The sequence below is a fragment of the Microcaecilia unicolor genome, chromosome 1, assembly GCF_901765095.1.
Source record: "Microcaecilia unicolor chromosome 1, aMicUni1.1, whole genome shotgun sequence".
Classification (NCBI taxonomy): domain Eukaryota; kingdom Metazoa; phylum Chordata; class Amphibia; order Gymnophiona; family Siphonopidae; genus Microcaecilia; species Microcaecilia unicolor.
Genome location: NC_044031.1, coordinates 767,987,569 through 768,011,602, shown reverse-complemented (window position 1 = coordinate 768,011,602; position 24,034 = coordinate 767,987,569). Strand labels below are relative to the sequence as shown.

Below are 24,034 nucleotides of genomic sequence, written 5' to 3'. Positions count from 1 at the left end.
AAACAAACCGGAGAAAATATTTCTTCACTCAACGTGTAATTAAACTCTGCAATTCGTTGCCAAAGAATGTGGTAAAGCAGTTAGCTTAGCAGGGTTTTAAAAAAGGTTTGGATAATTTCCTAAAAGAAAAGTCCATAAGCCATTATTACGATGGACGGGATAAGCAGCATAAAATCGGTTTTACTATTCTGAGATCCTGACAGGATACTGGGCTTGCTGGACCTTTGGTCTGTCCCAGTATGGCAACACTTATATTCTTATATTCAATTCAGGCTTGTCTGTCCCAAGGATATTAGATCAAAGGATTAGATGCCCTGCTGCTCCTGTATTTTATTTATTTTTGTTACATTTGTACCCTACGCTTTCCCACTCATGTCAGGCTCAATGCGGCAGGCAATGGAGGGTTAAGTGACTTGGCCAGAGTCACAAGGAGCTGCCTGTGCAGGGAATCGAACTCAGTTCCTCAGTTCCCCAGGACCAAAGTCCACCACCCTACCCACTAGGCCACTCCTCCATAGCATTCTTCTGTTTCTAGGGTGATGTATGTCGCCCCCTGTGGCACTGGTGGTATTTGAACGGTGAGGAATTTTTGGATGTGAGATGCTGGCTTGTTTACTCAGGATGGTGTGATATTCTGATGTAGGATCAGCTTGAGATGCATCTTATGGTACTGTGGTGAAGGTGGTAATGTTAGTTTTGGGGTTGTCAAATATATTCTTATATATTTTGTATAAAATTATGGGTCCAGAATTCAGTAGGGTGATGACTGGTTAAACTTGGGCATAAATTTGGTAGTCTTACCTATCTGGTTATTATTTAATGTTGTCCAGCTAAATGAAAGCCACATTCCCAGACCACCTCAAACACTGCCGGACTGGATCCATTTTCTCTGAGCGGACAAAATGCATGCAGCCAGTGGGCAGAGAATGTTTTAAATCAAAGACTTCTCTGGAAACTCCCCCTCCGGCACATCTTTTTGAATACTGAGTCCTGTATGTAATGACACTGATAAAGTCCGGGAATGGTAAGGATTTTTAACGTCGCTAAAGAATTGTGGTTTACTGCTTTTACTGTAATTCACTTTGAGCTTTTGCAATTAAAAATGGGTAGATTTAAATGCAAATCAATGAACGGGTATCAGTTCAGAAAGAAAGGAGGAAAGGGGCGCCTGGGCTAGGACAGGAAGGAGGAAGGGGCACCACCAGCCTCAATGCAGGCCAAATAGGGAATGGAATGAGCAGTGCCCGACCTCTCCTGGCTCAGACCGGGAGGGAAAAGGTTCTTCTAGAAGGTGCCTCAGATTTCTGCAGCTCAAAACATTGGGGATGTCCCCTGTTCTCAGCGCTCCTTTATCTACTGGCTGTAAGTGCTGAATGGTTTGGGAGGGTGGGGAAATCATATAAGATACTACCATACTTTGCAGCTATTGGGCTAATTCAGTACCAGACTTCTCTCTGTCCTGAGACAGCCAACCTAAGCCAGCAGTGGCGTAGCCAAGGGTGGGCCTGGGTGGGCCCAGGCCCACCCACTTTGGGCTCAGGCCCACCTAGTAGCAGCACACCTATTGAAGGAGTGGAACGCCGGTACTACCTGAATACTACTGAGCAACAGGACAACCTCATGTTTTGTGCCTACTGATGGACTTTTACTTATGCACTCTACCTCTGCTTTTGGCTGTTTGGCCACACCTTATTACTGCACTGGACATTTGTGCCTTATCCAGTTTTACTGTTTACTAACAAGACAAGTTTGCTGTTTACTAATGTACAGACAGAATGCAGGGCTATTAGATATATAGCTTGTAACAGTAGTTTGCAAGGCCTATACAAGACCAGCTTGCACGTAGCAATGCCATCTGAATAGGCGACCTTGGAGGGTGCTGACACCCCCCTGCATTCCTGAGCCGCACCTTATCTCCTGTGCTAGAAAGGAGCATTGTGTGTGTACAGAATAAGCTGCTAAGTTTCGTTTTTCTTGCCAGTATCATTTCAGTGTTATGACGTGTGTACGTACTGGGACTACAATTTTGTACTGTAAGAACTACAAATGTTTACTGCGCATGACAGGTATGACGTGTAAGGGGCCAAATGCGCAGGCCCAGTAGGGAAGTATAAATGTAAGCGTCAGATGATTTATGACACACAGTGTCCCGAGGCTACTCGGTGCTGTTCACTTGCTAGCAATAAAGTTGCCTTGTTTGGAACCAAAATTTGCCTTTCGTCTCCTGATTTCCCACCTGTTTCATTGGCGACCCAGATGGGACAGAAGTAGAAAGGGGAATCGGATTATATTCTTCCCCTCCCCCACTGCGGTCGGATCGGGTCATCGACCCCCACCTGAGAAGGTGGTGAGTGGCCACCGCTGATTTCAGCGTCCATCTCCCGGAGGAGGGCCGATCCACTCCGCCTGACTGTAGAGGGGGCTGTGTGGTTCCGACAAGGCACCTTTTTCCATTTCAGAGAGAAGCGTACGACGGCGCAGCCTGCGACCCCGGCGGACAGGCGAGTATACTCTACGTAGTGACCGGCCCAGTAAGGACCGAAGAAGAGGCGTGATCACCCTCTTTTAGCCAGTGACTAATACGGACTATTGGTATCCGACTAGGTCCCGAAACTCACTAGGCTCCGACGACGAAACCGAGCGGCGAACGGGAGGGTTTCTTGTGGCGTATGAAAGTGTGTGAATGGGCTTGCAGTTCCAGGCCGGGCGACCGCGTCCTGGTCAGGCCGAGTGTTGACCCTTCTGTGTCTGGTGGAACGAGACCCCTTACTCCTCCACCTCCCCTTTCCCCCTTTTGTCCGTCACCTGTCCTTTGGCACTCAGGTTAGGATGGGCGGGGGTGGGTCCTCACCGTTAGATTTAATGACGGAACACTTTAGCGAAGTGTTCGACCTAGATAAATGTAGCAGGGCCGGGATGATACAGAGATGTCAATTTATGTGGCCAGGGCTAGGAATTGCTGGATGGCCCCCGGAAGGGTCATTCGAGTATGAAAAAGTGGCGGCGGTCATGAATATTGTTATAATTGAGGGAAACCCAGGCTGTCCCGAGGACATTCCATACATAGAAGCGTGGTTGGATGTAGTCCGGGATCCGCCGGCTTGGGCCCAACGGAAGGTAGAAAAGGCCGCCCTTATGTTGGTAAAGCAGAGAAAAGGCCGGAAAACCAAACTTAGAACCCTGCCGACCCATGCCTTCGCTCTCCAAAGCTCGGCAACCGCTGCCGTCCCGAAGGCCGCAGGGACCGCCCCCATACGGCCTACCGCCCCTAGCACTGAAGCCACTGAGACCACGCCCCCTGCTACCAGAGTCAAGGCAGGAACTACGCCCAGTACCACCAACACACTTTCTAGAAAAAAACCCCCAAAGAAAACCGCAGGGAAAGTTCAGGGTTCGGCCGAGAAGAAGCCTCCAAAAGCCCCGATACTTGCTACGGCGGAGGCATACGAAGACGACATTGCGCCGCCGCCCTATGCTCCTATGTACCCTGACCTTACGGGCCTAGCAGAAGGCCCCGCTGACGCCGAGACTTCCGGGTCAGAGTCGGATGCCGGGGAGACGTCCCGCCCAGCCTCACCTGAGTCACCTGGCCTCGCAACCACACGGAAGAGTAAACGGGTTGTGAAGAACATTACTCGGTTCCCCCAATCGAGTCCGCAACAGGCCCAGGCCCTTCCGTCCAACCGAAAAGGGGGAACCTCCCACTTATTCCCAGTTCGACAGTCCACCACCTATACCCCTAACCCGGCGGAAGGGGGGGGCCAGCCCATCGAATCAACAGTTTATAGCCACGTTCCCTTCTCAAGTGCCGATTTGTATAACTGGAAATTCCATGGGCCGTCCTACGACCAGAAACCCGAGCAGCTGATAGAGCTGGTGGAAGGCATTATATACAGCTATAATCCAACTTGGGCAGACCTTAGGCAGTTGAGCGCCCACATCCTGACCTCTGAAGAACGCCGCCTTTTACAACAAAATATGGAGCAAGCCATCCGGGATGCGAATCCGGCCCATGCCAATTTACAGAACCTAATAGAAACGGAGGCGCCCATCGCTGCCCCTACGTGGGACTACCGAACCGCCGAAGGCCAAACCTTTATCCGCCGATACCAGCAGGCGTACCTGGCCGCCTTAAAGAAGGGGAAGCAGAAGGTTACCAACATGGGAAAAATCCACAGTGTAGTCCAACAAAAGGACGAGAGTCCAGGGGACTTCCTTGAACGACTTATGGAAGCATTCAGAAGGCACAGCCCGATAAATCCCGAAGACCCTAAGAACCTCCCAACCGTGGTTATGAGTTTTGTTAGCCAGTCAGCACCGGATATACGAAGAAAGCTACAGAGAACGGAGGGGTTCGAAGGGATGAGCCTAAGCCAACTGAAAGCTATAGCTGATCGCGTATTCGGATATCGCGACCAGGAGGAGAAGGTGGAGGCCCGGAAGGAATCGACCAGACGGATGCGGGAGAAGGCAGATGTGTTGGCCACGGTGCTGGAAGAACGAATGAGGTCTAGACCAAAGGGGAGGGGCAGGAGAACAAGAGGAACGCGGTCCCCCATAGGGCGTAACCAGTGTGCAAATTGCCGACAAGAAGGACACTGGTGGGCTGATTGTCCAGAGGAGATACGGGACAACCCGAGAGAAGAGGAGGAGACCGGCGACCGCACGGGGGCCCCTAGGCGAGGCCGTGGAAGGGGCCGAAGAGAGAGAGGACGGGATGACCGGAGGGAATGGCAGATGGCTGTGGACGCTACCCGAGACAGCACAGCATGAAGAAACCGGGAGGGCAGAGTCCCCACTGACCCTCTGGTGGAAATTCGGGTGGGGACAGAATCTATGAAGGCCTTACTAGACACGGGGGCCCAGCGATCTGTTATCACCACTGCCATAGCCCCAGCCACGAAAGAAACTATACCAATTGTGGGAGCCTCCGGGAAATCCCTTGCGGCCCCCCTCCTCAAAGAGCGCCAAGTCCAGATCGGAGGGACGATGGTGTCCCATCAGTTCATACACATCCCTGGATGCCCGGTCCCCTTGATTGGTCGAGACCTACTCTGTAAGCTCCAGGCCACCTTGAAGTTCAAGACTACGGGTGAAGTGGAAGCTCGCTTTGAAGATCGGCCAGTGACACTTATCTGTCCAGTAAGAGAAGAATGGACCCTACACGTTCCCCCAACTGTAGGACCCGGCGACTGCCGTTACGACCAGAACACCCCTTTCGCCCAGCAGAGGCGAGCCATAATGGATGAAGTGCCTGATGTATGGGCAGAATTGAACCCCGGCGGACTGGCCGTTAACGCTATCCCCATCTGGATTGAGCTCAAACCAAATGCTCAAGTTGTCAACCAAGGACAATACCACATCCCCTATGCAGCCCGGCATAGTATGCATACACATCTACAGAAACTCCTTCAACAGGGAGTCCTTAAACCAATCAGATCCGCATGGAACACCCCATTGTTGCCCGTTAAGAAACCAGGAACATCCGAGTACAGACCCGTCCAGGACCTGAGGAAAGTCAACAACCAGGTAGCCGACATAGTTGCCCTCGTACCAAATCCATACTCCATCCTAGCCCAAGTGCCATCTCAGACCAAGTGGTACAGTGTCATTGATTTGAAGGACGCCTTCTTCTCCATCCCTCTTGCTGTCGACAGCCAAAAGTTGTTTGCCTTCACGTGGGAAGACTTGCAGACGGGAACCAAGCAGCAATATACATGGACCCGTCTTCCCCAGGGGTTCAAGAACTCGCCTACCCTCTTCGGCGACCAACTCGCCCAGGACCTGAAGACGTATCAGGACGAGTATGGGCCGGTCGTCCAATACGTGGATGACCTGTTGGTGGCCCGTGAAACGTACACCGAATGTGCTGAAGCTACACTCTACCTCTTGAAGACCCTGGAAGCCCAGGGGTACCGGGCCAGTCGCAAGAAGGCGCAGATATGCGAGATCGAAGTCGAGTATCTGGGGTTTCGCCTCCGAGAAGGAACCCGAAGGCTCGGTATCCCCCGAACCCAAGCTATTCGCAACCAACCCACTCCTGCAAACAAGAAGGAATTACGGGCACTCCTCGGAGCCGCTGGATATTGCCGCATTTGGATCATCAATTTTGCTATCCTGACCCACAGTTTGTATGCCAAGCTGAAGGGGCCTGAACTCGAGGGCCAGGATCTCCAGTGGGAGAAAAGCGAACTGAAAGCCCTTCAGGACCTTAAGGATGCCCTTGCGGCTCCACCAGCGCTCGGACTGCCAGATGTGACTAAGCCGTTCCACTTGTTCATCGACGAAAAGAAGGGATTGGCACTTGGAGTCCTCACCCAACTGGTCGGTACCTGGCAACGCCCTGTAGCATACCTCTCCAAGAGCATGGACAACGTGGCACGAGGATGGCCGGGCTGCCTACGAAGCATTGCGGCTGCTTGTCTCCTGATACACGAGGCCAATAAACTCACATTCGGCCAAACACTTTTTGTGACCACACCCCACACCATCCGCGGCCTACTCGAGAGCCACGGACCCAGATGGATGACCAACTCCCGATTGGTCAAATACCAAGCCCTCCTGTGCGAAAATCCGGAGGTGCGGATCCTGGACACGACCAACCTCAATCCTGCCACCCTCCTTCCGGCCCCTGAACCACCACTCCACGACTGTGAAGAGGTAATGGCCACTGTGCACTCGAGCAGACCTGACCTGAAGGATCAACCCTGGCAAGGGGGCATCACCCTTTTTACCGATGGAAGCAGCCAGGTGATAGAGGGAATTCGAAGAGCTGGCTATGCGGTGGTATCTGAGGACCATGTGATCGAGGCTATGGCTCTGACACCCGGAACATCAGCCCAGAAAGCGGAGCTAATCGCCCTCACCAGAGCCCTCCTGTGGGCTGAAGGAAAAGTTGTCAACATTTACACCGACTCCAAATACGCTTCCTCACCCTCCAGGTGCACGGAGCCTTGTACAAGGAGAGGGGATTTCTGACAGCTGAAGGGAAAGGACTTGCAAATGCCGCTGAGATCTGCCAATTACTCGAGTCGGTATGGAAGCCGAAGAAGGTGGCTGTGATGCACTGCAGGGCCCACACTGGAAGAACGGACCCTATCGCCCGGGGAAATCAGCGGGCAGACGACGCTGCAAAAAGGGCAAGTCAGCTCCCCTACTCCTCTCACCCTCCTGACCCCGTACTCGTCGTCCAGCTCCCTAAGGAGACCCCTATTTACACCCCCCAAGAAACGGAATGGGCCCAACAAGAGGGTCTACAGTCACGCAATGGCTGGTGGATACTACAGGATGGGCGCATATGGATACCCGAAGCCTTGGCCTGGACGGTGGCCAAGGAGGCTCACGACCGCACCCACCTGGGAAGGGACGCCCTGGGGCGCTTACTTGAGAAGACCTACTACATCAACAAACTATCCCTGTGGACCAAAAACGCTTCCAGCCGATGCGCGACTTGTGCCCGGAACAACCCTCGAACGGGGCCCGGCCCTATGCCAGGACATGTTCTCCGAGGCACCAGCCCTTTCCACGTGTGCCAGATTGACTTCACACACATGCCCCCGGCGCGCGGCTACAAAGCTATCCTCGTCGCCGTGTGTACCTACACCGGATGGATTGAAGCCCAGCCTACTAGAACGGAAATGGCTAAAGAAGTTACCTCCCTACTGCTTCATCAAATCCTACCCAGATACGGCCTCCCCAAGCAAATAAACTCTGACAACGGCCCCGCCTTCGCTAGTGAAGTAACACAACAACTCAGTACAAGGCTGGGTCTCGATTGGAAGTTGCATTGTGCCTGGAGACCCCAAAGCAGTGGAGTAGTGGAGAGGGCTAACCGATCCCTGAAGAACCAGCTAGCCAAGCTATGCCAAGAAGCAAAAGCCAAGTGGCCCGACCTGCTTCCACTGGCCTTGCTGCATCTTAGGTGTACCCCCAAGGCTACCGGCCTTACTCCCTACGAGATGATGTATGCTAGGCCACCACCACTACCCTCCTTTCCCGACTCCTTGCAGATACAGGGTGAGAGTTCCTTAGTGAAACAGATGAGAGCCTTACACCAGGTAGTGCAAGACATCCAGCAGTACACTGAAAGAGTAGCTCCCTTGGTCCTCACCAATCCTACGCACAGGTTCAGGGTGGGAGACGAGGTCTGGGTAAAAGAGTGGGATGAATCTGACTGCCTAAAGCCAAATGGAAGGGGCCCTCCCTTGTTCTCCTAACGACCTCCACCGCTGTTAAAATTGCAGGAAGCCCAGTGTGGATACATTGGACCCGATTGAAGCCTGCTGCTCCCACTAGCAGCACCCTGAAGCGTTGGACTGCGCACCAACATCCTGACGCTCCATTACGGCTGACTCTAAGAAAGACGTGAACCACCAGATTCATGCCTGCCCAGCAACAGGAACTCAGTTTCTGGACCCACTGCGTTTTTGGCTCTCTCTTTATCGCAGCCTTCATCGTGGGCCTCATTATCTTCTTGCTGCAAAAGCTCGGATACCTCCCACCACATATATAATGCTGACCATCTTCCTTCTCCTGTGTGCAGTTCCGAGCTATCATCCTGCCACCCTGAGCCTGAATTGCACTGAATGTTTGCGCCTCGTGCGCCACCGTATAGAGGGAGGATATCACCTAGTCACTACCCTCATTCACCAGACGCAGCCCCCGGAAGGCGATTGCCAGTTTCTCCCGACTTGTGCCCTCATCACTCCGAATGGCCTCCAACAGTTCCACAGATGCCTCCAAGGAAATCTCACTATCTGCCACAGCCCTACCAAACCAAGATACTACAATGTCACCCTCAGCGTAGGACTCCCTGCGTATGTGGCCGGACCTCCGGGAGTCGAGGGAGATGGCATTCTGTATTACATTAATTCTACTCGTATCCTTGTCGGTGGCATCCAAACTGTAGCAACCCTCACCTTCGACGTCTGTGCCGCCATGGACAAGCACCCTTGGTCTCGCAAGTGTGGTAGCCAGAGTTGGCGAGAGGCATACGTTAAGGACCACAAGTATGTCTGCCCCTTCAGTCCAGACATGAGATGCTGCTCCCCGTGGGTGTGGCTCCCATGCGCCGGCGACACTCGAGCCTCGGGCTGGGACCGAGTATGTGCTTATACGGGAGGAGGATATGCCGGATGCGCCGGCCTGGGCGAATTTCGTCGAGGTTCTGGTAACTATGTGTCCCTAGACTGGCCCATCCGAGGACACGACATGCCCTGGAGAGGAACGTGGGGCCTCGGCATTGACGGCGGAGGAATGGATCCGTTGACATATATTACCATATATCAGAGTCTCGAAACGAAGCCTCCTACGCACTACCAGACTACTGTTGTCGGCTACCAAGACGTATTTGATGAAATTGCTCGTGCTGAGCAGACCGAGACTAAATTCCCCATTTCCCCAGAAGCCCGAAATATGTTCCTCAATTTGGCTGAAAACATCGCCCTCTCCCTCGGAATTGCCAACTGTTTCGTCTGTGGAGGCACCGACATGGGTGAACAATGGCCCTGGGAAGCGAGAGAGATCCGACAACACACATGGGATGCACTCAACACCACTAACATTACCTTTCCCCAACGGCCGAAGCCGTACGAATGGGCCCTGAGAACAAATATCATAGGTACCCTCTGCGCTAGTCGAGCGCCATCGAAGCGTTACTCTGTACCAGTGGGAGACTCTGCTTGTACGGGGGTTCTTCAGTATAATGGCAGCCGGACGACCTGGTGGCAAACGGACAACCTGCCCGCCCCGGAGCCTATCTGGACAGAACCCACCTTGAACACGACATGGACATACGGAGGGAACGCCTCCCTCAAGTGGGTAGCCCCGGCGGGCTACTACTATATCTGCGGACGCAGGGCCTATGAACAACTCCCGACCCGCTGGTACGGTACCTGCCTCTTGGGCACGGTCCGACCTAGTTTTTTCCTTCTGCCCATACAAGTCGGCGAAACTTTGGGAATCCCCCTATACGTGGAAAAGGGGCCTGATAACCCTACCCGACGAAAACGGTCTTTCCCAATCATCAAGCCCAAAGTCCAGATTGGAGACTGGAAGGACAACGAGTGGCCGCCTGAACGAATCATTCACTACTATGGACCGGCCACATGGGCTGAAGATGGTACATACGGGTACCGCACCCCTATCTACATGCTGAATCGCATTATTCGCCTACAGGCCGTACTCGAAATCCTTACTAACGATTCTGCCCTGGCCCTCAATATCCTAGCTCGACAGAACACTAAGCTCATTACCGCCGTCTACCAAAATCGCTTGGCTCTTGACTACCTCTTAGCCCAGGAGGGCGGGGTGTGTGGCAAGTTTAACCTCAGTAATTGCTGCTTACAGATTGATGACCAGAGCCATGTCATCAGGGAGATAACTGACCGGATGGTCAAACTAGCCCACGTCCCCGTCCAGACCTGGAACAGTGCGTGGGATTGGACTTCCTCCCTCACCAGCTGGCTCCCAACCTCCGGGAGCCTGCAAGGCCTCCTCGTCATGGGTGGCCTGTTCTTGCTGTCTTGCCTAATAATACCTTTGTCTCTCCCCTTAGTTTTCAGGTGTCTCCGCTCCACCATGGAAAGCATCGCTGACCGCCGTGCTGCTGCCCAACTTATGGCTCTCCAGATGTACTCCCCCATTCCCCAGTCTGATGAAGCTGACGATGAAGCACCTTGTGGCTGATGTGCACTTTGAACCCCCTGAGTCACTCAATGGGCCATCACCCTTGTGCCAGCAAAAGACCGGCTACAAAGGGGGGGGGATTCCACTAGGGGCCCTCCGTCTCAACCCCGGCGAAGCAACCAACGGCTGCGCAAGGGCTTAGGGCTCGCTTGTTGCCTCCCTCGCTAACTATCCTTGTCCTTTCTTTCCTTTTCAGGGTTCATGGAGGTGATACTCTCCACCAGAATGGATGTTCAAGTATCAAAAGGGGGGAATGAAGGAGTGGAACGCCGGTACTACCTGAATACTACTGAGCAACAGGACAACCTCATGTTTTGTGCCTACTGATGGACTTTTACTTATGCACTCTACCTCTGCTTTTGGCTGTTTGGCCACACCTTATTACTGCACTGGACATTTGTGCCTTATCCAGTTTTACTGTTTACTAACAAGACAAGTTTGCTGTTTACTAATGTACAGACAGAATGCAGGGCTATTAGATATATAGCTTGTAACAGTAGTTTGCAAGGCCTATACAAGACCAGCTTGCACGTAGCAACGCCATCTGAATAGGCGACCTTGGAGGGTGCTGACACCCCCCTGCATTCCTGAGCCGCACCTTATCTCCTGTGCTAGAAAGGAGCATTGTGTGTGTACAGAATAAGCTGCTAAGTTTCGTTTTTCTTGCCAGTATCATTTCAGTGTTATGACGTGTGTACGTACTGGGACTACAATTTTGTACTGTAAGAACTACAAATGTTTACTGCGCATGACAGGTATGACGTGTAAGGGGCCAAATGCGCAGGCCCAGTAGGGAAGTATAAATGTAAGCGTCAGATGATTTATGACACACAGTGTCCCGAGGCTACTCGGTGCTGTTCACTTGCTAGCAATAAAGTTGCCTTGTTTGGAACCAAAATTTGCCTTTCGTCTCCTGATTTCCCACCTGTTTCACTATGATGTGGCTGGCAGGGATTCCCAAGCCCCACCAGCTGAAAACTCTCAACAACTGTCTCTCCTGCATACCTTGTAAATAGCAGATCTTCACCTGCAGCGAGCAGCGACTGATACATACTGGTTTCACTGTCCCCACATCCTTCCCTCTGATGTATTCCCGCCTATGCGGAAACAGGAAGTTGCATCAGTGGGAAAGATGTGAGGCCAACATGAGCAGTGTGTATTAGTTGCTGCTCGCTGCCGGTGAAAATCTGCTATTTAAAAGGTATGCGGGAGAGGGAGGAAGTTTGAGAGACCATATGGCATGCAGGCAAGAGAAGGAGAGACCAAATCAGCTGTGGGATGGGACGGGGTGTCTGGCTAGGCCCCTGTAAGCCAGTCACATAGTGCAAGAGTGTGGGAGTGGCCGCATAGCTAGGATAGTGGGTTGAGAACCAGGGTTCAAATCACAGCACCGCTAGCGAATCTCCTTGTGTCCTTGAATGACTCCCTTCACTGAAAGATACAGCCACTTTTATCCTTCTTCCCATAGGCTCATATTGCTGTGTAGGTTTACACGGACCATTACTAAACTTCCCCACTCTGTCTTAGCACAACAGGTTTCCTTGGTTAGGTCTGCTGAAGCCAGTGCTTAATGTCATACGTACATTCAGCGCTGCTATGGAACAGCTAGTCACTCTATTCAGAAGCCTTAAATGGGAACGGATAACCTCTATCACTGTTTCTATCCTGCACCTAACCTGGCCCATCCGCTGATTTTCAGAGGCACTAGACTGGTTAATGCCGCTGGGTATCGGCTCTAACTGACAAACAGCTATTTTGTAGGTGGTCTGGAGGTAGAGTCGGCACTTACGTGGTTAAGTGCCAATAACCAGCACATAAAACTCAGTCCTATCTTTATGCAGTTAAATGCCGAATATTGCACTTAACCATATAAGTTTTAGCCAGCCACATATTCAATTCCGGACATGGCTCGACAGTGACTGTTTGGGCATAAAGCCGGAGGCAGACAAAGTAAGCTGACCCCATCATTTCTAAAACTATACAGATAAGCACGTTGTATGTTCACGGCCCCCCCACAAATGCTTAACTTGCTTTGGGAATCAGTCTGCACATCGGTGGGGACCCAGATTCTGGTTACTTTTTACGATCCACTTACTCCCCTAAACTAGTTTTCTCTTGTGTCCACTCTGCGTCTAATCCACACCAGTATGGGTTTCAGGAGCAGGGTAGCTATGTTTTGGGAAACTCCCACGGTATATTGCAAAACTAGATCCACACTGTTCCTCACCTAATATTTTTGTTGCATTCAATCCACAGATTTTTGGCACATGAAGATTCTGACTAGTGAATATTTTTTCAGCCATGTATCATAGAAACCAGATGTGCAGTTCTGCCAAGCAATCTTTTAAAGGGCTTACTGGTGTGAAGGTTATTTTTTTTTTTTAACTTTATGCGAGGAAAGGTGGTTTTCAACATGGCCAGTCAATTCAGAGACCGGTTTCAGCTCAGAACGGCTACTGCAAAGGCAGAGAAGTACTGGCTTTAACTTCTCCAAACTATTGCAGGCTGGATAAAAGATTCCTCAGTTTTGGTAGCTACTGAAAGTTTGGGGTGTCTCCCAAAATGTCAGGAAGTTGGAGCATCTCCATTGGAATGTAAGGCCTCTTTTGAAGAGCTGACTAACCTTCCCTAAAATCCCTTCCTCCCTGCCCCTCCTCCACCCACCCCATTTCCTGGTTTTCTTACATAGATTTTTTTTTTGGCAGGCAAAGATTCAATTTTTACAGCTTAATCCCATTATATGGCTTGGACTGATCTTCAGTTAAACCACTTCTGAGACATTAAATCCTTTCCCTGATCTAACCCGAACAGTTGTCTGACTTGACTAGACTATATCCTCCAAGGGGAAGGGTCTTTCTCTTATTTTTATCCAAACAATGTAGCAAGCACCTTATGGTAATACATGCGTTTCATTCATTCATTCTGTGTGATTACTCGCCTATTAAGAGCTATTCAAAGCAAGGAACAAATTTAAAACTTCTATGAAAAGCATAAAAGATGCAGCTTTCAGTTTGCCTGGATGCCCTAGGCTAAGAGTGATGCAGGAAGTGGAGCAAAAGGCAATGGTGATCACACTGCAATCAAATCATAGATAATCCCTGGAGGAAAAATTAAATACAATTACTGCAGTAACAAATCAAAAGAGCAGAGCACAAGAAAATAAGGAAAGCAGAAGAAAGCTAAAGGGAACAGTCACTATGCGGAGACATCTTGGAAGCCCAAATAAAACATTTTTCCAAATGGTGCTGCTGGAAGAAAATATCAAAAGAAACAGGGATCCTTTAAAAACTGGAAACCCGTAACCTCCGCTCCCAAGACAAATCCCTCCTTTCAGTACCCTTCTCCACCACCGCCAACTCCAGGCTCCGCCCTTTCTGCCTCACCTCACCCCACGCGTGGAACAAACTCCCCGAGCCCATACGCCAGGCCCCCTCCCTACCCATCTTCAAATCTCTGCTTAAAGCCCACCTCTTCAAGGTCGCCTTCGGCACCTAACCACTACACCTCTACCCAAGAAATCTAGACTGCCCAACTTGACATTTCGTTCTTTAGATTGTAAGCTCCTTTGAGCAGGGACCTTTTTGTTTTTGTTTATTTTGTACAGCGCTGCGTAACCCTAGTAGCGCTCTAGAAATGTTAAGTAGTAGTAGTAGTATTACATATAGCAGTGATTTAACCAGAGCTGAGATTGTGATGTCATAATGCCTCATTCCACCAATGCCCAAGAGCCAACCTCATCAGTGATGTCACAATGGCTCGACTGTCCTATACTTGGCCCACTTCCCCCCTTAGTGTGAAGAGTTTCAGTCTCTGGTATCCAGAGCTGAGATTGTGATGTCATAATGCCTCATTCCACCAATGTCTAAGAGCCAACCTCATCAGTGATGTCACAATGGCTTGATTGTCCTATATTTGTCTCACTCTTATCTATTAGATTGTAAGCTCTTTGAGCAGGGACTGTCCTTCTATGTTTGAATTGTACAGCGCTGCGTAACCCTAGTAGCGCTCTAGAAATGTTAAGTAGTAGTAAGAGTGTCAGTGAAGGTATAAAAGATCTGGGCTAGAAGAAAATGCATAATCAGGGAGGTTAAGATCATGACGGAAAAACTACTCCTTTGCGTTGTTCCTCAGTGCAGGATGCTCAGTGCTGGTCAGTATGAGGAACTGAAACCAATCTAGGTGAAATTGGAAGCAGGTACTAGAGCAGGTGGTGCTCAACCTTGTCTTCAGGGCACCCTCACCGGTAGGTTTTCAGGGTTCTCACAATACATATGCACAGGGGTGTGCTGGTAAATTTTTAACAACAGGCTCTTTCTCCGGACATAGCCAGCTCTGCAGTTGGAAGGACCAGGAGAGGCCGGGGGGGGGGGGGGGGGGGGGGGGGGAGGGGTAGCAACACTTGTCTCTCTCTCCTCCCTCCCTTCATGCAGGCATGCTAGGCATACCTTTGCTGGCAGCCAATAAATGGACTGCCACCACTCCCAACGTCTTGCTCTGAGCAGCATGCTGGAACTTCTCTCACATGCTCAAGAAGTCCCAGCCTGCTGCTCAGAGCTGGAAACAAGGAGCGGGGAGCAGCAGCAGTCTATTTACTTGGCTGGCAGGGCTCAGCATCCCCACTAGCAAAGTAAAAGAGAATTCAGCAGGGGGCCCAAGCCCACATTTTGGGAGCCAGTTGTTAAAGTAGCCATGGAGGGCTCTACTTTAACAACCGGCTCCCAAAATTCTTATAAACTTAACAACCTGCTCTTGAGAGCCTGTGAGAGCCTGCTCCAGCACACCACTGCATATGCATGAAATAATTTGTATGTAAAGCTGACTGCATATTTTATTATAGGTATCCTGAAACCCAGACTGGCTGGTTGGGCCCCAAAACTGGGTTCAGAACCACTGCTGTAGGGCAAATGGAGGAGAGTATCCACTCCAGACGGTTTCAAAAAATTCAAATACAAAACAGTAAACCTAACATTCAAATCTACCTCTATATGTGGACTCGAGGCTAGTCAATATAACGCCAATATTCAAACAAATAAATAAAAAAAGGTTCTGAGGTGACCCAAGTAACAGAGGGAAAGGCAAGGTCCATATTAGAAAAAAATTTGAATGTGTCATATTTGAATGTACGATCCTTCAATTTACCCACATGCTCTAGGCTAAGAATCATGTCCAGTTTGAATATATTTTGAGGAAAATGGTGAATGATAATATTTTGTGATATCAAATTCAGGAAAACGAAGGTCAAACAAGCAATTAAGAGAAAAACCATATGCTAACATAGGTAAATACATAGCAAATGAAAAGATGATTCACATACATCTGTTCACTTCCCAACTCTTATCAAACCAAATGCTCAGTCACCACCATTTTTAAACACCCCCCCCCCCCCCCCCGCCACTCACACAAACCACACAAATCACAGCAGCCAATCACCTTTAACTGGAACCTTATGTCACAATAAAAACAGACCAATCAGTATCAATGGTCAACCCCCACAGGAGTTAATGCACCAATCTACAGATCCACCTCTTTATTATACAAAAGTCCCCACCACGAAGATACCAACCAGGAACCTGCAACGCTGAAAACATCACATCTTGAAAAACAGAATTCAGAGCAATACAGTGACTGCGAAGAGGAGCACTCAGAAGTCTGACCAATACAGTTTCTACGTTCACAACTGAGTTCTTGCAATCTTCCTGATTTTACTGATATAAAACTAATTACACCAACATCATATGATGTAAACCGCTCCAACTATAAAACAAGGCCTACCTGAGGGTATCAGAAACCACTTTCCCTTTAAATAAGACGGAGAGATTCGTGTCTACGGGGAAGATGGACAAAATGAGATTGGGAAGCAGCCACTACGCAGGATCATTACATGGTCCATGTGGTACCATCAGATGTTACTAGGGTTGCCAACTAGATCCAGATTCGCCCGACAGTTTTGATCCAGTCCTGGGCTTGCCCCATTAAATGCTGGGATTTATGGTCTGATTTCCCCATTAGATTCCCTACGAAAAGCAAGAGTACAAGTCCCTGCACGCATTGGGGGGAAGCCCAGGACTGGATCAACCCTGTCAGGCAAATCTGGATCCAGTTGGCAACCCTTGATGTTACAAAGGAAAGGGAAGTGGGACTTGATATACCCTTTCTGTGGTATTTTGCAAATACATTCAAAGCGGTTTACATATATTCAGGTACTTATTTTGTACCTGGGGCAGTGGAGGGTTAAGTGACTTGCCCAGAGTCACAAGGATCTGCAGTGGGAATCAAACTCAGTTCCCCAGGATCAAAGTCTGCTGCACTAACCACTAGGCTACTCCTCCACTAGGAACATTCCATATAGAAGCCTGCCCTTGCAGATCAGCAACGCGGCCGCACAGGCTTCTGTTTCTGTGAGTCTGACGTCCTGCACATACATGCAGGATGTCAGACTCACAGAAACAGAAGCCTGCATGGCCGCATTGCTGATCTGCAAGGGCAGGCTTCTATATGGAATGTTCCTAGTGGAATAGCAACATTCCATGTAGAATCTCCAATAGGGAAAGGGAAATGGGACTTAATAAACTGCCTTTCTGTGGTTTCTGCAGCTACATTCAAAGCAGTTTACATATATTCAGGTACTTATTTTGTACCAGGGGCAATGGAGGGTTAAGTGACTTGCACAGAGTCACAAGGAGCTGCAGTGGGAATCGAACTCAGTTCCCCAGGATCAAAGTTCACTGCACTAACCACTAGGCTACTCCTCCACTCAAGAAGCACTCAAGAAGCACCTCTTTGCAATAAATAAATAAAAATAAATAAATAAAGTGAAAAGAGGGCTGGGACTTCCTCATCATGGGCAAAAAAACCTCCTGTGTCAGTATGCAAAAAGCTTGTACTGCAAAATATAAATATAGGAAAACTTCCCCCCGTTGTATTTCTAGTTGAACCCTAGAGCGGCGCAGGTGAATATGGGAGGGACAGGCAGCGGTCCCTGATATTGCAAGATGTTCATTCAGGGGATTACACAACATGCATGCAAGTTAGCTATTGAGATGTATGTCTGATACCTATAAGACCTTTATAAGGTGTAGTACCTTGCCAATATGACTACCCTGCCATGCTAACAGCTCTCTTGAGTTTCTTCCCGCAGGAGGTCCAGCAAAAGGAAGGATGGCGTGGATCTTGGGGCATCCGTAAGTATCTTGGACAGCAAGTGGGCATAGGAGAGGCTGTATGGTGGCCACCTGGGACACGCTGGAAGAAAGCTGGAAGTTGTTGGGACGGGCTGAATGGGTATACAACGACCTTGGCCTCTTCTTCTTCTCAAAAAGGGAGCTGCAAGGAGAGTGAAAAACCAGAAAGAACAACGCAATGCACCATATATAGGTGAGGCCCTGTCCAGCTTGTACATGCAGCCGGGGGGACCTCTCCAAATCTGCTCCAGTGTGAAAGTACACACCCGAAGCGCTCTGGCACATCCCTGTTGAGGAAGATGAGGAAGGAAAGTAGATGGAGGGGTACGGACTGGCGGATGCAGAGACTCTCACATCGCTCCTGCTGGGCTTTGCCACTAGTCTGAAGGGACGTATGGGGTTTCAGTAAACACATAGCAAGATAGGTGTAATGGCCTTTACAACGACACGCAAGGAGCGCTGAAAAGAATGCAGTCGTAATGAGAAGCAGAAGAGGGTTATGGGTGCTAACGTCCTATCCACAGGCCGCAGCTAGTTGTGGGGGAGCCTGGGGCAAGTTCACAGGCTAGTGGCAGGGGTAACCAAGTCAGAAAGAAAATGGAGGGACTAGTAACTGAGATTGACTGAGAGAGGGGTGCCCTACTTGCAGGGCCGGTGTACCCCTCGAGGCAATGCATGGCGCATGCTCAATCCTGTCCGGATATGGGATGGTCCAAGAAAACAGCAGGGTAATCGATCTGCAAACTCCAAGCAGATATGTATGTGGAAAACAATATTTAATGGATAAAAGTCAATAAAAATTAGCAAGCCCGACACAGGCCGTGTTTCGCCCACTGGGCTGCATCAGGGGCTACAAAACAAACAATCATATAACAATTAGAACAAGTATAAAAACAAATGAAAATAAAATAATAATTTCATTCCATTATCATAATTACATGCTCGGCTGATAGTCATAGAACACCATGATAATATAATCCGATTAGCAAGCCCGACACATTTTGTATTTTAATTTATTTACATTTTAATTTAATTTATTTACTTTTTAAATTTAATTTAATTTATTTACTTTTTTGTATGTGTCGGGCTTGCTAATTTTTATTGACTTTTATCCATTAAATATTGCTTTCCACATACATATCTGCTTCGGATGTGGGATGGGGCTGCCTTGCTTCACGGCGGGTGTCACCCCAACCACACTCATCGGGCAACAATAATGACAGCCTTGTTGCACCGCATGGTGGGCCTGCATGATGGTTAATAAAAATACCAGATGGCTTGGGTACGAAGTTGTTAATACATGTTGATGTATCAGTAAAGCTGCGGCCTAATGTTTTAGCACTGAGAAACTGTGTGGCAGGTCAATCCTCAGCTGGTGCAGAGCTATTCGTCACCTGGTGAGGCAGTCCAGAAAGGCAGGAGACAGAAATAGCAGGACAAGAGGAATGGTCAGGGCTGCCTATGTTATTGTAAAATGGAAAGTCAGAAACTGCTGAGGGAAGCCAGTTATCCCGGCACACCCAGGCTGAGAGCACTGGAAAAGCAGCCGAAGTGACCCCAGTGAGAGGTGTGGGTCGGATCTCCAGTCTCTGGACTCGGGGGCTGATGTAATATATTTTACAAAAAATATATTTTAACAAAAAGTGCTGACTGACTGAAGTGCTGCCATGTTCTGCAGAAGCAGAGTATTCGGGGGGGGGGGGGGGGGGAGGGAAGAGGAGACTTCTCCTCCCCCCTTCAGGTTATGTGGTCCAGGATGGAAGACCCCTGATCAGAGCACTTGAAGCTCTAATGCTGGCTGCCTTTGCTACAGGGCATGGTTGAGTGTTGGAGGAGGACTCTGGACCGGTCACTCACTGACCAACAGTGCCCTCTGGATCATTTCAATTTAGACCTGCTGGAGTACCTTGATATGGAATAACGCACAACAGGCACCGGGGTCGTGAAAGAGTCACTTCTGCTACACTAAATTTTACACCCCCCCCCCCCAAATCACAGCTGCTTTGCATTTCTCTTAGGAACAAAGGGATGCAAAGGGTTTTCTGTATTTTACGGGCACAAGACTGGGGATAACTGAGATAATCTTCCAGATCATTGCATGTCAGAGAAATATGAGTCAGAACTAGAATTGATTTCAAAATTTCAGTTTTTCAATGCCTACAACAAAAAAACCCAAGCAACTGCTATAAGCAGCAGCAAAAGTCCCCTTCCATATAATCACTTCCTAAATCTGATAGAAACCCTTGATCAGTGCTCATCCTGCCAGGGCCTGGTGTTAGACATTCAGGGGCTCTCTTATTACCTCTCGCCTTGACTACTGCAACCTACTCCTCACTGGCCTCCCACTTAGCCATCTATCCCCCCTTCAATCCATTCAGAACTCTGCTGCGCATCTTACCATCCGTCTGGACCGATATGCTCATATCATCCCTCTCCTCAAGTCACTTCACTGGCTTCCGATCAGGTACCGCATACAGTTCAAGGTTCTCTTATTAACCTACAAATGCACTCAATCTGCAGCCCCTCATTACCTCTCTTCCCTCATCTCCCCTTACGCTCCTACCCGTAACCTCCGCTCATAGGACAAATCCCTCCTCTCAGTACCCTTCTCCACCACTGCCAACTCCAGGCTCCGCCCTTTCTGCCTCGCCTCACCCTATGCTTGGAATAAACTCCCTGAGCCCATACGCCAAGCCCCTTCCCTGCCCATCTTCAAATCCTTGCTCAAAGCCCACCTCTTCAATGTCGCTTTCGGCACCTAACCATTATACATCTATTCAGGAAATCTAGACTGCCCCAATTTGATTGACTGCACTTTTTTGTCCTTTAGATTGTAAGCTCCTTTGAGCAGGGACTGTCCTTCTATGTTAAATTGTACAGCGCTGCGCAACCCTGGTAGCGCTTTAGAAATGTTAAGTAGTAGTAGGGGCCCAGGGTAGAGCACAAACAAATAAAATGCTGCCTCACACCCAGCCCCACCCTTGGTCCGCCGTCAGCCCCGCAGAACAGTCACCATGAGCACCCAAGAAAGTCAGATTCCATAAGCGGTGAAAATACTGACAAAAGTAACAGAAATGCATTTGAGTGGAGGAGAAACCTAGTGTTTAGTGCAGGACGTTAGATTCACAGAAACAGAAGCCTGTGCGGCCGCATTGCTGATCTGCAAGGGCCGACTTCTACATGGAATGTTGCTAGTGGAGGAGTAGCCTAGTGGTTAGTGCAGTGGACTCTGATTCTGGGGAACTGGGTTTGATTCCCACTGCAGCTGCTTGTGACTCTGGGCAAGTCACTTAACCCTCCATTGCCCCTGGTACAAACTAAGTAACTGAATATATGTAAACCGCTTTGAATGTAGTTGCAAAAACCTCAGAAAGGCAGTATATCAAGTCCCATTTCCCTTTCGCTTATGACATCACAATATCAGAAGTGAGCCAAGTATCGGGCAATCAAGCCATTGTGACATCACTGATGAGGTTGGCTCTTATTGGTGGAATGAGTGGAGGAGTAGCCTAGTGGTTAGTGCAGTGGACTTTGATCCTGGGGAACTGGGTTCAATTCCCACTGTGTCTCCTTGTGACTCTGGGCAAGTCACTTAATCCTCCATTGCCCCTGGTACAAAATAAGTACCTGAATAGATGTAAACCGCTTTGAATGTAGTTGCAAAAACCTCAGAAAGGCGGTATGTCAAGTCCCATTTCCTTTTCCCCCTTTCCCTTATGACATCACAATATCAGAAGTGAGCCAAGTATCGGGCAATCAAGCCATTGTGACATCACTGATGAGGTTGGTTCTTATTGGTGGAATGAGTGGAGGAGTAGCCTAGTGGTTAGTGCAGTAGACTTTGATCCTGAGGAACTGTATTGGGCAATCAAGCCATTGTGACATCACTGATGAGGTTGGCTCTTATTGGTGGAATGAGTGGAGGAGTAGCCTAGTGTTTAGTGCAGTGGGCTTTGATCCAGGGGAACTGGGTTCAATTCCCACTGCAGCTCCTTGTGACTCTGGGCAAGTCACTTAATCCTCCATTGCCCCTGGTACAAAATAAGTACCTGAATATATGTAAACCACTTTGAATGTAGTTGCAAAAACCTCAGAAAGGCGGTACGTCAAGTCCCATTTCCCTTTCCCTATTGGAGATTCTACATGGAATGTTGCTATTCCACTAGCAACATTCCATATAGAAGCCTGCCCTTGCAGATCAGCAATGCAGCCGCGCAGGCTTCTGTTACTGTGTGCAGGATGTCAGACTCACAGAAACAGAAGCCTGCACGGCTGTGTTGCTGATCTGCAAGGACATGCTTCTACATGGAATGTTGCTAGTGGAGGACTAGCCTAGTGGTTAGTGCAGCGGACGCTGATTCTGGGGAACTGAGTTCGATTCCCACTGCAGCTCCTTGTGTCTCTGGGTAAGTCACTTAACCCTCCATTGCCCCTGGTACAAAATAAGTACCTGAAGATATGTAAACCGCTTTGAATGTAGTTGCAAATACCTCAGAAAGGCAGTATATCAAGTCCCATTTCCCTTTCCCCCTTTCCCTTATGACATCACAATATCAGAAGTGAGCCAAGTATCGGGCAATCAAGCCATTGTGACATCACTGATGAGGTTGGCTCTTATTGGTGGAATGAGTGGAGGAGTAGCCTAGTGGTTAGTGCAGTGGACTTTGATCCCGGGGAACTGAGTTCGATTCCCACTGCAGCTCCTTGTGACTCTGGGCAAGTCACTTAACCCTCCATTGCCCCTGGTACAAAATAAGTACCTGAAGATATGTAAACCGCTTTGAATGTAGTTGCAAATACCTCAGAAAGGCAGTATATCAAGTCCCATTTCCCTTTCCCCCTTTCCCTTATGACATCACAATATCAGAAGTGAGCCAAGTATCGGGCAATCAAGCCATTGTGACATCACTGATGAGGTTGGCTCTTATTGGTGGAATGAGTGGAGGAGTAGCCTAGTGGTTAGTGCAGTGGACTTTGATCCTGGGGAACTGGGTTCGATTCCCACTGCAGCTCCTTGTGACTCTGGGTAAGTCACTTAACCCTCCATTGCCCCAGGTACAAAATAAGTACCTGAATATATGTAAACTCCTTTGAATGTAGTTGCAAAAACTTCAGAAAGGCGGTATGTCAAGTCCCAGTTCCCTTTCCCTAATAATGGCTTATGGACTTTTGTTTGAGGATTAAATATGTCGATTGCCTAAGGTAAAGGGGCAAGGCATTCCATAAGGTGGGACGTACAAATGAAAAAATGCAGTGATGTGTGGTATCATATCTAATTTGCCGAAATGAAGGTACAACCAGAAGGTGTTGTTTTGATGAACCTAGCAAATAACCTAAGAAATCCACGTACTAAAAAAATGAGAAAAATATATATAAATACTGCACTGGCGAACAAGGAGTGCAAAATTAGCAGGAAGGAAGGAAGGAAAAAGGCCTCAAAGAGCGCCAAGATATTTCATAATCTGACGGAGCTGAAACAGATCTTTATGATCTTCTCTTCATCATCGGCCAAAAAACCTTAAGTGGTACCATAAACCTCCACTTCATATTTTAGGATTTGTGCTACATGTATATGGAGTTAGGATTTTTTAAAAGGTTTTGTTGGAAAGAGGCTGTATTTTGTGGATACAAAGAACGGGGACATTTAGGGCCAAATTCTATAAATAGCGTTGAAAATTTGGCGCCCATAAACCACGCGCTTAGGGTGATTCTATAAACTACGGCTAAAGTTAGGCATAGTTTATAGAATTTATTTATTTTTTATTTTATTTAGTGGGTTGTATCCCACATTTTCCCACCTATTTGCAGGCTCAATGTGGCTTACAGAGTTTTGTTATGACATAGTCATTCCAGGTTATCAGATACAATTGGTAATGCACAAGGTTTAAGTAAGGGAAGAGAGAATTAGGATGTTATGCAGGATAGTATAGAAGGTGGACTATAATATTGGCTGGGTTGGTGAAGTAGTTTTGTAAGGCTATGGGTTATCTTTGTCTTTGGCTGACATGCCATTCTTGTGACTAAAATGTAGGCGCACCCATGTAGGCCACATAAAACCAGGCCTAAATACCTTCACCTAAGTTAGGCACATAGTTTTTTGAATAAACAAACAGGATGCTAGAAATTATTAGGAATGGGATGCAACTGCCTCTGTATTGCTCCTTGGT

General features: G+C 48.8%; 1 protein-coding gene across 2 annotated transcripts in view; it reads right to left on the bottom strand.

The window, feature by feature from the left end:
* The window catches only part of CORO2B (coronin 2B), a 181,298-nt gene that overhangs the window by 95,274 nt on the left and 61,990 nt on the right, over positions 1–24,034 (bottom strand). The gene's annotated exons all lie outside the window — the stretch shown is intronic.